Raw genomic sequence first — 13,515 nt, forward strand, 5'->3', positions numbered from 1 at the left:
GGGAAGGGAAGGGAAGGGAAGGGAAGGGAGGAAGGAAGGAAGGAAGGAAGGAAGGAAGGAAGGAAGGAAGGAAGGAAGGAAGGAAGGAAGTGTAATTTGCCGAAAGATTCTTTGGCCATGTGAAATATTGTTGGATAATATACTGCATCATTTTGCTGTATCAAGGATGATTCAGTAGTGGGGTCTGGCTGCTGATAGCTCGTGCTACTACTTTTAATTGGATAAGGTTCATTTGCACAAGTAAATATTCTTGGGAGCATGCAGGGATTCCTGATTTTTCACAAACTTTACTCACATGAGGCGAAAACTGCTCCATGACAAAGGCATCATGATGTTGCTGAAGCTAGTGGTCTGTGTGGCTCTTGTTTATTTCAATCTTGTAAAGAACAGAAACATGTTTATTAGCTGAGACTTCACTGCTTTCCACCTGATGAACTGTAAAACTTGCATCTTAGTCTGAGTCTGTGACTGCTTTATAGCTGCCTGGAAATCTCTGAACAAGCATGAACCTTACTCTAGAAGAACTTATGTTTAAAGGCCTCAAGCTATTATTCAAAATAAAATTAAGGGCAAAGAGAACATTTTAAACTAGACCAACTTTCACAGGCAGCATAGGAAATGCCAGCACCCCATGCAGCATCAGAGCATGATTTCTTAAATAAGCACGAAAAATTTTACATCCACAACATGAGTAAAGAAAGGAAATAAAGGACGTATAATTCTTCTTTAACTGACATCAGAAAGCGAAGTTTGAGATTATTAACTACTGAAATACTTGCTGATAATCATAAAGTCCTGAGGTCCAAACATGAACTGGTGCTGGGAAAGGGATGCAATGTGAGCAGGCAGTGCCTGTGCTCACTGTGGCACACCAGGACACCTACAGTGCTGTGTTGTATGTAACAGGTTCACAGATCCTAAAGACTGCCAGTGGAAGATCTGCGCAGGAAATTTCTGCTTTCTATTGTTCACAACAAAAACTAGTAGAAGCTAGCAGAGAGAGCTTAAGTATGTTTTTTTCCCTGTAGGAATGAACCCAGTTTTGTGCCTGGGGTGCAGGTAGAGGGAAGGGAAAAAAGTCAAAATATTAAGCATGAATACAAGTCCAAGGGAGTAAAAATTCTACCTGGAAGGAAAGACATAAGAATATCATTGGGGTCATATGATCTGGTATTCTCTGGTGGTATTCATTGGTTTGTTCAAAGCAAGGCACAAAATGATCAGTGATGCATAGGACTATAAGTTTTGGGAAGGAGAGATTCCCTACAGACCTCATCTACTGTTCTGCTTTTGACATGTAATTTGGGGACTGATTATCCCAATAACTTCAATATAGATAACACTTTGCATCAGTGACTTCTGTGAATTAATTCAGCACAGTTCAAAAGCACTCTTCCTCATTTTTTTCACCATTTACACCAACAGGCATTTTCTTCTGCAATGTGATGGCTACCCTCCATTTTTATATTGAACGCAGGTACATTCTATCTTCCTTTCCCATAATTATTACCACATTAAACAACTGTAGCATTTCCTGAATTATATTTTGCCAACAGACAATCAGCAGGACACACACATCACTATGCCTTTTGCACAGAGTGGTACTCACTACCAAGAGGCAGATGGATGGGGGGAGTGAATAAATACAGACATCCAACTGAGTTCATGGGGGACTTTGGAAAATTAGGCTACATATTTAGTCTTTTACATTAATATTTCATTCCATAGCTTTGGAAACCATTACATGTGTGTGTATAACAGTGTTGCCCTAGAGCTTTTGCAAAAAGGGTGCATAAGAGGAAACATAACATAATGTTTCTTATACTTCTTCTTAATTCTTTCTCAACTGATGAACAACCATAATCATCAGCTGTCAAGTCAAAGAATGTATCTTCCCTTCACACAGCATCTGTCTGTCTGACATTCTTGAGAGCTGCCATACGTGCTTATCTCCTGATACTTTGTCTTGGATGCTAAACTCCTCTATGGATTGCTCATCCAATTTTGGTACTGCAGATTTCAAAACAACAATCTCAAGAGGCATCTGAATAAGTCTCTTAACTGGGTGGTACATCATCTTAAATTGCAACCACAGGTGTTTCCATATTTAGACATATTTGCCCATGTGTTTCAGCTCCTTTCAAAGCTGAAACACACTTGAAACACATGTCTAACAGCTCCAGCCTCAGAAACCTCTTAGGCCAGTGGGACTACAGTCGCTGCGATGATGCTTTTGCTTCAAGCAGAAAGCACTTTGAAAACAATGTGAATTAAGTACAAAGCAGAAACTCAGACCTAGGGCATCTGCAAAATCGTCTGAGAGGAATTTCAGATAGTTCCTTCTCCCATCCGCTCTCTTCCTAACTCTGCTTGGTCAGTACATCAAAGTTAGAGAGTTAGATTGCAGGCGTTAAATGGCAGCAGTTCCCTTGACTTATCACCTAACTTCATTAAAAAAAAAAGAAAGAAAACACTTGTTAGGCAATTTACTTCTTCAGTCACTGTAAGACTGGTCAATATATGCTTGACACATATATTGACTCTGCTGCACTGATCTGTGACTGTTCACATTCTGACAATTTATAGCTAATTTGATACAAAGGGACAAGCTTTGGGTTCTTGTTTGTCTTTAATGCAAAATAAGGAAAATATTTAACACAACTGTATTAAACTATAGCTTTTATCTGGATCTCACATACAGTTTTTCCCTAAACTTATTTGGTTTCGTCACATTCTTTTATGATGCAACATGGGCATCTAGGCCTGGCTAATCTATGACTAAGGTCTGCTCTGACAGAAAGGAAAATTACTGAAACTGCAGCAGTTTGCCACAGATGTTTTCCAAACTACTGTAAGAGTGGGAAGAAATAGAGTTCTGCTCAGAACCCCTACAATGTTACAAACCTGGGACCCTGAGAAGGTCCAAGAGAACTTCACCCACAATCCAGAGGCAGGCTGAAGTACACCATTAGCAGGTTTGTTTTTTTTTTTCTCCTAGCTGTTTTGAAAAAAGATGAACAAGAAAATTGTTAACATGATGTGAGCAATATCTTCTACTTAGAAGACTGGGATAAGAATGCATTGCTCACATACTCATATTCATGTTTTTTCTACAATAAAATAATAGATTGGGATAGAGAGTCTGCATTCCTTCAAAAGATGAAAAGCATATAGTATGATGTAGATTAACATTAAGCTACAGACCTCTAGGATCAGGGAAGAAGCTGGCAAGTAATTAAGACATGAAGGTGTGACAGTACAGTTGTAAGAGCAGTGCTTTTCAAACAAGACATCTGCTCAGCTTGTTTTGAAACTTCTCTAGAAGGTTCTTCTTCATTATTATCATTTTTTCCTGGCCATCATGATGTCCAGAAATAATTAATTAAGGGAATCCTTTCAATCCTTCATCTCCAAACTAACTAGAAGTAATAAATATAGCCACTTACTATGAGACTTCCACTTTTTTTCTACTTTATATATATATAAAGTATATATATACAAGATTTATTTCATTTTTTCAAGGTGATTGGAACAGAATCTGTTTCTTAACCTTCTAGTATTTTATACTCAACTAAAAAGATGTAACAAATTCGCCCATAAACTCAAAGTGATATTGTTTATAGTTTTGAATTGAAAGAACTCAGGTTTCAGTACTTAGCTGAAGCATATTGAGCTCAAGTTTACACAAGCCTCTGAAAGTTTAGTGCATCTTTAACAAGTATCAACCAGTCATACATACTTCTCAGTCCTTTGCATCTGTTCTCAATTGGAAGTGAAGGTCACTTCTATTACTGGCGAAGATAAGTTAGTAAAGATAAAGGGAAAAAGGATCTCCCACCTGTGCCTTGGAAGGAAAGTGGTTGTACACATTTGCTGTAGTGTGGGTTTCATTAGAAGAATTACTTCTGAGAAACTGAATAAATCACTAAGGACTTGCTTTCTGTTTAGAAAGTTTTGGCTCGGATAAAAGGTATAAGTAATTTGTTTTCAACAAATTAAACCAGAGCAGTTCATAGCTATCTAAAGAATTTAGCTGAAACTAAGGACACTATCAAAAATCTCCTTATATTTCATTCCGTTTAAAATTTTCTCAGACAGTACACTAGTCCACAGGAGAAGAAAATTCCTCTAACTTTGCAAACTGAAGTATCATAAAAGCAGAACAGCGCTATTCACAGAAGTAATTATTAATTTTTTTTTTTGTTTTCCAGAGCAGATTAAACCTTCGTTGAGATCAAATTTCCATTAGATGGACGATCTTCATCCAAACACCTAAAGACTAACTCCTGTTCTGAAGCTAAAGAAACCACAAGGAAGAAATATGGTATCCTGAAAATATCATACTCTGTAATATTGTGAGTCTTCACTATTGTTTTACCAATCTCGTAATACTTCTTAATTTATAAACTTCAAATCTTAAAGACAGGACATCATAGACGGATCTCACATTTAGTTCTGTTCAATTTACTTCAGAGCATCACTATTACAGAAAATAGTTGTGAACATGAACATCAACTGATGTAATAGCATTTTGCAGAAATAACATCTATTAGGATCCCAAAGAGAACAAGGAAAAGAATCTTGTCATTTTCAACTAATGATGGTTTGTGAATAAACTAAGTATACGTAAATAACTTTAAGTAGTAGTACGAAAGTGATTGTATGTATAGCTTTTTTTTTTCTTGCAATTAGCTGAGGGATTAAGAATTTAAAGATCACAGTCATTGAAAGAGGAATCGTTTAACGAATTTTCAAGGAATAGGCTATCTCCTTCTAGGGAAGAATTTTAAAATAAATTCTTTTAATGTTGCTTTTTCTCTCCTATGGACAAAAGGAACTGATGTAAAAAAAAAAAAAAAAAATTCCTTGGAAAATGTAAAGATAGTAAATACTTCTTACAAAAAGTTGGGAAATACCACAAGTTGACTGATACATGACAGTAATGTGGAAGCCTTGACTAGAAGCGCTATGTTATAGTCTTAGCAAGCACACAGTTGCAAACTTTTATGACAGTCTGCCTTATTGACTCAGCGCTTAGGGCAGAACGGAGTTGACTTACACTGACTTTAACAAGTTTCTGTTGTATTTCCTCTGTCCTTGTGGTAGCCTTTGACACGTGCTTTGACAGTAAGAACTAAAACTTGGATTCCCTCCACTCTTCCCTTTGTTGTGGACACTGTCAATAGAAGGCAAACCCCATGATGCCAAAATTGGCTCTTTCAAGGGAGTAACATGGTACCTTCTGGGAGTCATGAAACTACCCTGAGATGCACAATATGTCCTTGCGAGTGGGGGCACTGAAACTTCAAAATCCTTGAAACAAGGTAGCTTTACAATGCACCATAATGGTGAAATAGCTTAATGTTTTTGCAGTTTACCTATAAAAATATTTTATATTTTTAACTTTATGCCCTGCTTCCAGAATCAAAATATTTTTATGCGTTCACAAAACAAAAAGTGTTGATGCCTTCATAGTTCTTAATCTCACTCGTCTTTTATTCCTCTTCTCAGCTTCAGAGTATATAAATTTATGATAAATTAGTAGCTAGGCACTAGACAGAGATGTCTATTGCTTCAAGGAGTTTTCAGACAGATAAAGTTTGTGAGGATGAAAATACTGTTACCTTCATATTGCAAATTGGGAACTAAGGCAGAAAAAGATTGTGAATTGTAAAAGTTTATCCAGGAAAATTTTAGCAGAGCTAAGCATTGAATGTGAAACATAAGACTGCTCTTGCAACCATTTAAACTTTTGGAAATATTGCTAAGCTTGCAGCAAATAATTTTCTCTACATTTTTAAAAGTATTTAGAGATGTCTTCCCACTTTCTGATCTCTCTTTCCTAAATGTGTGTTTTGTTTTTAATTTCAGGATCTGAAAGCAATGAAACCAACCATATGTATAAAACTACAAACAAACAAAAAACAAGTATATGGATTTGCAGCATTTATGCTTGCATGGCTAATGTGGAGGTTATGAGGAATGTATTGCTTGTTTGCTCAGATAGTAGGGATAAAAACAAGCTTTCATGTAACTGCCACGTTTACATATTACAAATTAGATCAGCTTGTGCCCCATCATTTTCTTTGTTATTTCATTATTCTAAACACATTCATGTCTCCTGCAAAAATGAAGCCAAAAAGGAGCAATATTTTCATTTGTGGTCAGTGGTTTAAAATACCTGAGGACCAGAAAACATTTTTTCAAAATTGCTGTGGCAAGACTGTCTCAAAACCATCCTTTCTGATATGGTAAAATCTCCTTCACCAGTAGGAGCAAGTGATATCCCATCTTTTCTTAAAAGAGTCACCAAGGTAGTCCTCTTCTTTCTCATACTCCAGAGTTTAAGGAGATAGTGAACAGTTTGCAGCTGCCTTATTCTCTCCGCCATTCATGAGTCTAAAGCCAGGAGCTGGGCTGACTTGGAGGCAGTGTTCCTTTACTGTCCCATTGCAATGGCATGGGATCCTTATCTTGTTTATGTACAGTTTTTAGAAATCTAATGTTCAAGTCTCAACACATGCTCAGAGGGGAAAAAGTTTAATGAATATTGAAAGTATTGAGTTATTTTTTCCTCTATTTTATTCTTAAGCAGCCTTTGACGAAAGTTCATATAATTTACACATAACAGCTTTTTGAGATAAACTAGCATTCCTGGCCAGCCATGGGAAAAAATTGTCCCCCTCTGCTCTGCAGTGGTTTGGCCTCATCTTGAGCACTGTGTGCACTTTTGGGTGCCACAATGTGAGAAGGACATAAAGATATTAGAGAGCATCCAAAGGAGGTCTACAAAGATGGTAAAGGGTCTAGAGGGCAAGGTGTGTGAGGAGCGGCTGAGGTCCCCTGGTTTGTTCAGCCCAAAGCAGAGGAGACTCAGGAGAGGCCTCATGGCGGCTGCAGCTCTTAATGAAGGGAGTGGAGAGGCAGTGCTGAGCTCTGCTCTCTGGTGACAGCAACAGGACCCAAGGGAACAGCATGGAGCTGCATCAGGGAAGTTGGAGGTTAGGAAGAGGTTCTTCACCAGAGGGTGGTGGGCATGGAACAGGCTCCCCAGGGAAGTGCGCACAGACCCAAGATGCCAGAGATCAAGAAGCACTGAGACAGTGTTCTCAGACATATGGTTTGGGTTTTGGGTGGTCTGTGGAGCCAGGAGCTGGATTCAGTGATTCTTGTAGGTCTCTTCCCACTTAGGACATGCTATCATTCTATGCACTTTCCATTTTTATAGCATGCAAGAGGCGCTTTTGTTTTAATAGTCTGTGGGGATTCAGCTTGTGCTTTGGAATGGACAGAAGGAAATTATGGAAATCTGGAAATTTTTTGTTTTCCTTTTTAGCTAGTCATGTAGTGACAGGACAAGAGGAAATGGTTTTAAACTGGAAGAGGGTAGATTTAGACTAGATATTAGGAAGAAATTATTTACTATGAGGGTGGTGAGACACTGGAACAGGTTGCCCAGTGAGGTTGTGGATACCCCCTCCCTGGAAGCATTTGAAGCCAGACTGGATGAGGTTTTGAGCAACCTGGTCTAGAGGGAGGCGTCCATGCCTATAGCAGGGGGGTTGGAATTAGATGATCTTAAAGGTCCCTCCAACCCAAACCATTCTATGATTTTATCTCATCTACAATGTCAACAGCTTGCAATAGATGATTCAATTAATCTGTCACATTTTCTAGAGACTGCTCTAAGAAAATCAAAGCCTGATTTGCTGACTTGCACTCTTTGTTAACAAGATTGCATATGACTAGGAAAACTAATTTTAAATATTGCACAGAACTGTAAAACAGGTAGAGAATATTACAAAGCAAAGAAGCATCCTTGTTCCAGAAGTAGTTTTATTTCTTTTATCTATCAGCTTCCCACAAAGGATCAGGATGGAACAGTTTTTGATAATTTGTTCAAATCTACATATAAAATTAACAAGTCCGCTTTAGACCTAAGAAGTAATGGATTTTTTTCTAGAAGCTATTAAATGTTAACATTATATTTGTCTACCTCTATGTGCTCACAAAAGCTTATTTATAGAAGACATTACTTTCTTGTCAGCCGTTCAGAAAGTGCAAAGCTAGTACATGGTAAATCCCCCTGAGGACACCATGTCTAGGCTTACTGAAAAGCATAATATTGGATCTTCTCTATGGGTGTCTTAGGCATTATAGTACGTATCGGCATACTGTGAAGAAGAAACAAAACTTCCCTCTCATCAAACTTCAAATGGATCATGCTTCCTGGAAAATGGGCTTAGCAAAACAGAAGCCCATTTGTCTTCCGTTTGATTTTCACTGCAGCTGGGATCTATGTTCCTTTCAACAATGCCTTAATCACTTTAAGGCTCTGTTAATAGCGGAATTCCTGTCACCTTCCAAATAACATTATGTGGCACTCTGAATGACATTCAGAGTGGTGACTCACTGTCAAAGTCTTCCAAATACAAAGTACCAGAAGTCTGTCTAGTCCTTCCTAGAAAGGGACTATTTCTACATGGGTCACATCCCATGTTTTACCTTCCGTCTTTAATGGGAAGACATTTTCAATCTCTAATGTGTGCTTCTTCTTAACACTCTTATCTGGTCCCAGCTTCAATAATTTTTGTATTCAAGAGAGGGAAAATGCAAGAGGAACAACATGACTTCTCCCAGGGAGCAGTAACACCACACATATCTCCCTGTCTTCTTAAGATTTATCATTTATATAATAGAAACATAATTTTATATTGAAATAATGAACAACACAAACGTTCATTCTCATAGAATACTTTTTTGTTTTTTTTTCATCTTAAGACAAACTTTGAATGAGGTTTGGATTGGGTGACTGAACTATGACAAATCATCCACTTACAGGCTTTCCATATACAAGTACTGGACAAGTACTGGATTCCCAAAGCACTTGAGGACAGCACAAGGTTGTGTTTATGCTGTTCTCATCTGGTGAAAATGGTAAGGTATTTTGCCAAGAAGTACATATAAAAGCAAAATTCAACTCAGGACACATGACATATTGCCAATCCATAACCTGGACTCCCTGGGCACACCCTGCACAGACTTTGCTCTCAAGCTGGATCAGACCTTGAGTAAAATCTCTGCACAGCTGTGTATCTGCTCCCATACCAATCCTAAAATCCCTTGACAATATTTTGGCAACATAAAAAGACTTTAAAAGTCAGGATGATTTGAGGATACAGCTGGAACACTATAAGAAGTTGCAATCTTTCTGGGGTTTGATGCTGTATCTTACCTTCCTGCAAAATGGTATCACCCTCAGACCAGAGCTATTCTTATTCATTCCTGTCAGTGTAAAGTCAGCCATGTAAATCTCAATCATTTCTGGCCAAACTTTAGACTTTGCATGAGAAGCACTGTTAGGATCCTCTACCATGTTCTGCTGGAACAAGTCTACAGAAGAGGAGGTGGAAGAGTGATGACACTGGAAACTACTGCAGCTGTTCGTGGACTGGTTTTATGATTAGCTATTTAAAATAAGAATAAATTGCATTTTCACTCAAAAGCAGCTGTAGACTTCCTCTGTAGACTGAAAATCAAACTGAGTGAGAAAAGAAGGCAAAACAGATGGAGCACTGTTGGGAAACACAGGGGCAACTCCAGCCAAACACAAACATATCCTTTTTTTTTTTTTAAATAAAAAGCTCTTTTACAGGACAGGTGAGATAGAACTACAAGAAGAATATAGCTGTAAAGATCAGTTTCTAGAGTGACGAAAACAGCAATCTCCAGAAATCCTAGGGTAAGTTATACTCAGCCAAATAATTTAAAGTAACACCTTCTGGTTAGGTAGACCCACCAGTGCTAGGCAGTCAGGAATTTAGAAGAGGACTAAGTCATGTTTAAGGTCCTAAAGTTTCCATTAGTACTGGTCAGAAGAGTTTAGAACTCAGATTTAGAATCAGCCTCCCAAGCAATCCATGCAATCTAGTAAGCAAAACTCTTAGATCTTGCCACTGGCAGCAAATAGAACTTCATCTGAATCATCATACAGCTGAATCTTGACAGAGAGGCTTGCAGACAGTGTCTCTACTGATTCTGCAAAACTGGAGAACCTGAAATTGTTGTCAGATTCCCCTAAACAACAGGTTCAACAAATCCAAGTGCAAGGTCTTGCACCTGGGTCGATGCAACCCCCATTACCAACACAAACTGGCAGAAGAAAGGATTGAGCACAGCCCTGATGTGAAAAAGACCTGGGGGTACTGGTGGATGGGAAGCTGGACGTGTGCTCTTGCAGCCCAGAAAGTCAACTGTACCCTGGGTTGCATCACAAGAAGTGTGGCCAGCAGGTCAAGGGAGGTGATCCTGCCCCTCTACTCTGCACTGGTGAGGCCTCACCTGGAGTAGTACATCCAGATGTGGAGTCCTCAGCACAGGAGAGACATAGATCTGTTGGAGTGTGTCCAGAGGAGGGCCACAAAAATGATCCAAGGGAATGGAGCACCTCTCCTGTGAGGACAGGCTGAAGAGCCCTGGAGAAGAGAAGGCTCCAAGGTGACCTGACAGTGGCCTTTCAGTATCTAAAGGAGAGCTACAGGAAAGAAGGGGACAGCAGACTCTTTAGCAAGGTCTGTGGTGACAGAACATGGGGAAATGGTTTCAAGCTCATAGAGGTTGATAGGTTAGATATAAGGAAAAAATATTTTACAATAAGGGTGATGAGGCCTGGAACAAGTTGCCTAGTGATGTGGTTGATACCCTGTCCCTGCAGACTTTCAAGGCAAGGCTGGATAAGGCCCTGAGCAACCTCATCTAGTTGTGGTGTCCCTGTTCGTTGCAGGGGAGTTGGACTAGATGACTTTCAGAGGTTTCTTCCAACTCTAAGGATTCTATGATTCTATGATTCTAAAGTACCTCTCAGAGATAGGCAGATGTGAGAAAGGTGGAAACATCTGTAGCCTTAAAAATACTGAGAATAACAATTGTCTAACATTTTTAATTTAGCTATTTGAGCCTTTAGAATAATTTCAAGTCTTTTTTAGCTACCACACAGGCTAGGATTTAAAAAAAAAAGAGGTGAGTTTAACATATTTCAGTTGAAATAGCAAACATACAGAAGTTTGTTCCACAGATTGGAATGCATAAAGCTTGAGTGAGTGGCCTAAGTCTGTTAAATACAGACTGGGCAAAAGCCAGGCATTCTGGAACTATTTTAATAGGAGCCAGTATACCAAGGGCTAAGACACTGAAAATTACCATTTCAGCAAAGGATTATGTCAGCAATCATCCCTTTTGCTGCCCTAGAAATAAAAGCAATTAGTCACACAGTAGCTTATAGTCCTCACATACGCATACACACGTGCATGCTAATGTGCATTTTCACATTGTTAAGTTATGCTAACACCTGATCAAGGAGGTAATCAGGAACACCTGACTCCATTAGTGGTCCTCTCCAAAATACCACTCTATAGCTACTGAGAAAACTCCACTTGCCAAAACGTACCTACAAATACACACATGAACCAATGCTCACATGCATGTACAGGAAGACAGGGAAAGTGCTGGACAACACAACACACAATGATGTTGCACTAACTTTTGAGTACAACTCAGACATTCAAGAAGTCTTTCATGACAAAATTAATGTGTCCCAGGTTCTACTACCACCATAATTTTAGGCAGCTTGTGAAACTCTCACAAGAATTAGATGCTTTAAAACCATGTAAATGTTTTATTTTAATTTTTTATTTTCTTTAAATATGAGAGCTATTACCTCATCTATATACATCCTTCCAGACTCTGGAGATTTAAGAAAGATTTTTAGGTAAAAACCAGAAGAGTTATGAATACTGGGAAAAGTATGGAAGTTAGACTGTAAAATTTAACTGGGTTTAGGATTCATATCTCTGCTAAATTACTTCTCTATACAAATTATCCAGAATTCTACAGAGTTTTATTATCTATTATTGAAAAGCAAATAAAAATAACTATGTGCGATTTTAGCATATTATTTTAAAGATTAATTTGTTAGAAACATTGTGAGCATGTTGCATGTGTAATGTTAAGTGCATGCTTCAAGTTAACATCCATTATGGTATTCATTTAATGGGTATTCATCAAAGATTTTCCCTGAGACTTAAACATTAAAATCTCTTTATATTGGTCTTGGCTCTTAAGTGCCAAAAGCAATATAAACAAACAGAATATACTGACCTCAAGATGCAAACAATATAAGTAGTCTTTCAAATGTGCCATTCATAGATGTTCTGTCATTAACCAGTATAAGTACTATAAACAACATAATATATAAAAAATTACTTAAATGATGTAAACTTTCTCATTTGTAATGAAATGGTGCATTTCTGTATTGAAGGTCATATTTTCAATGCAGAATGATGTTTCTGAAAAGAGCAGCTGCATTAATCTCTAGAGAGAGTCACTGATTTCTGTTCTACAGAGCCAACAGCTAACAGTTGCAAACAGAATAGAGTAGAGTAGAATAGAATAGTTCAATTGTAAGGGACCTTCAAAGATCATCTATTCCAACTGCCTGACCACTTCGGGGTCAACCGAATGTTAAAGCATGTCACTGAGGGCATTATACAAATGCTTCTTGAACACTTATAGGCATGGGGCAAGAACCACCTCCTAGGGAGCTTGTTCCAGTGTTTCACCACCCTTTTGGTAAATATTTTTTCCCTAATCCCTACGCTGAACCTCCCCTGGTTCAGCTTTGTGTCTTTCCCATGCATCTTGCCATCAGTGATTAGGGAGAAGAGACCAACACCTCCCTCTGCGCTTCCCCTCCTCAGGAAGCTGAAGAGAATCCAAGGGCAGAGTTGTATACTGAAGTAACAAATACAGACTTGGCTAACTCATAATGTTAGTTTTTAACTTCTAGCTTTTGAGGCTGAATATTCAAAGTCAGGCATATTTCCAGAGCTGAGTGACACTTTCCATTCAGATTAATTCATGCTTTTCCTGCAGTGCTTGTACTCACTATCTTAGTGTCCATTTGACAAAGCAGAATTACAGGCTGCAAGATACGTGGTTGCACTCGGTGCCTAATCTCAAACAGAACTGCATTCAACATATTCCTCATACCTTCTTCTTCCCAAATTTAGACTGTAATGTATTAAAGTAGAAATGAAATGATGTGCAGGTTTTTTTTCTAAACATGTTGCTATTTTTAGAAAAGAAAAAGATAAATCTCTCTGAAGTGCCAAAATTATATCATTTCACCTAGCAGTAGCGAACAAAATGGAAAAGGTGACTCTCCACTCCTTCTGACACAAATTCTCAGCAATTCCAAAGCACTTTTTTTTTAATGCATTTGGAATAAAAATCTGAAAAAGGAGCAACTGCATTCATAAATATGGCCAGCTTAGACAGATTTATTTAGCCAACAATACTGCAGTTAGAAGTATCTTTCCAAAGGATACCTAAGTTCAGGTCTTAACTCTGACTTCATCATTTTGTTATTGTTGTCTTCTCCTAATGATTATCATTACCAATGCCATGGTGTGAAGTACACTGTGTGGTGCTCTGTGTCTCTTTGCATGGATTACTGTT

At 38.3% G+C, this 13,515-nt stretch overlaps 1 long non-coding RNA gene across 1 annotated transcript; it reads left to right on the plus strand.

Moving 5' to 3' along the window:
* LOC110395455 lies at positions 3,858-6,072 on the plus strand. Its single transcript, XR_002436401.1, has 3 exons — positions 3,858-3,970; positions 4,212-4,355; positions 5,872-6,072. It is a non-coding gene; the product is annotated as an uncharacterized LOC110395455 (long non-coding RNA).

The sequence above is a fragment of the Numida meleagris genome, chromosome 3, assembly GCF_002078875.1.
Source record: "Numida meleagris isolate 19003 breed g44 Domestic line chromosome 3, NumMel1.0, whole genome shotgun sequence".
NCBI lineage: Eukaryota > Metazoa > Chordata > Aves > Galliformes > Numididae > Numida > Numida meleagris.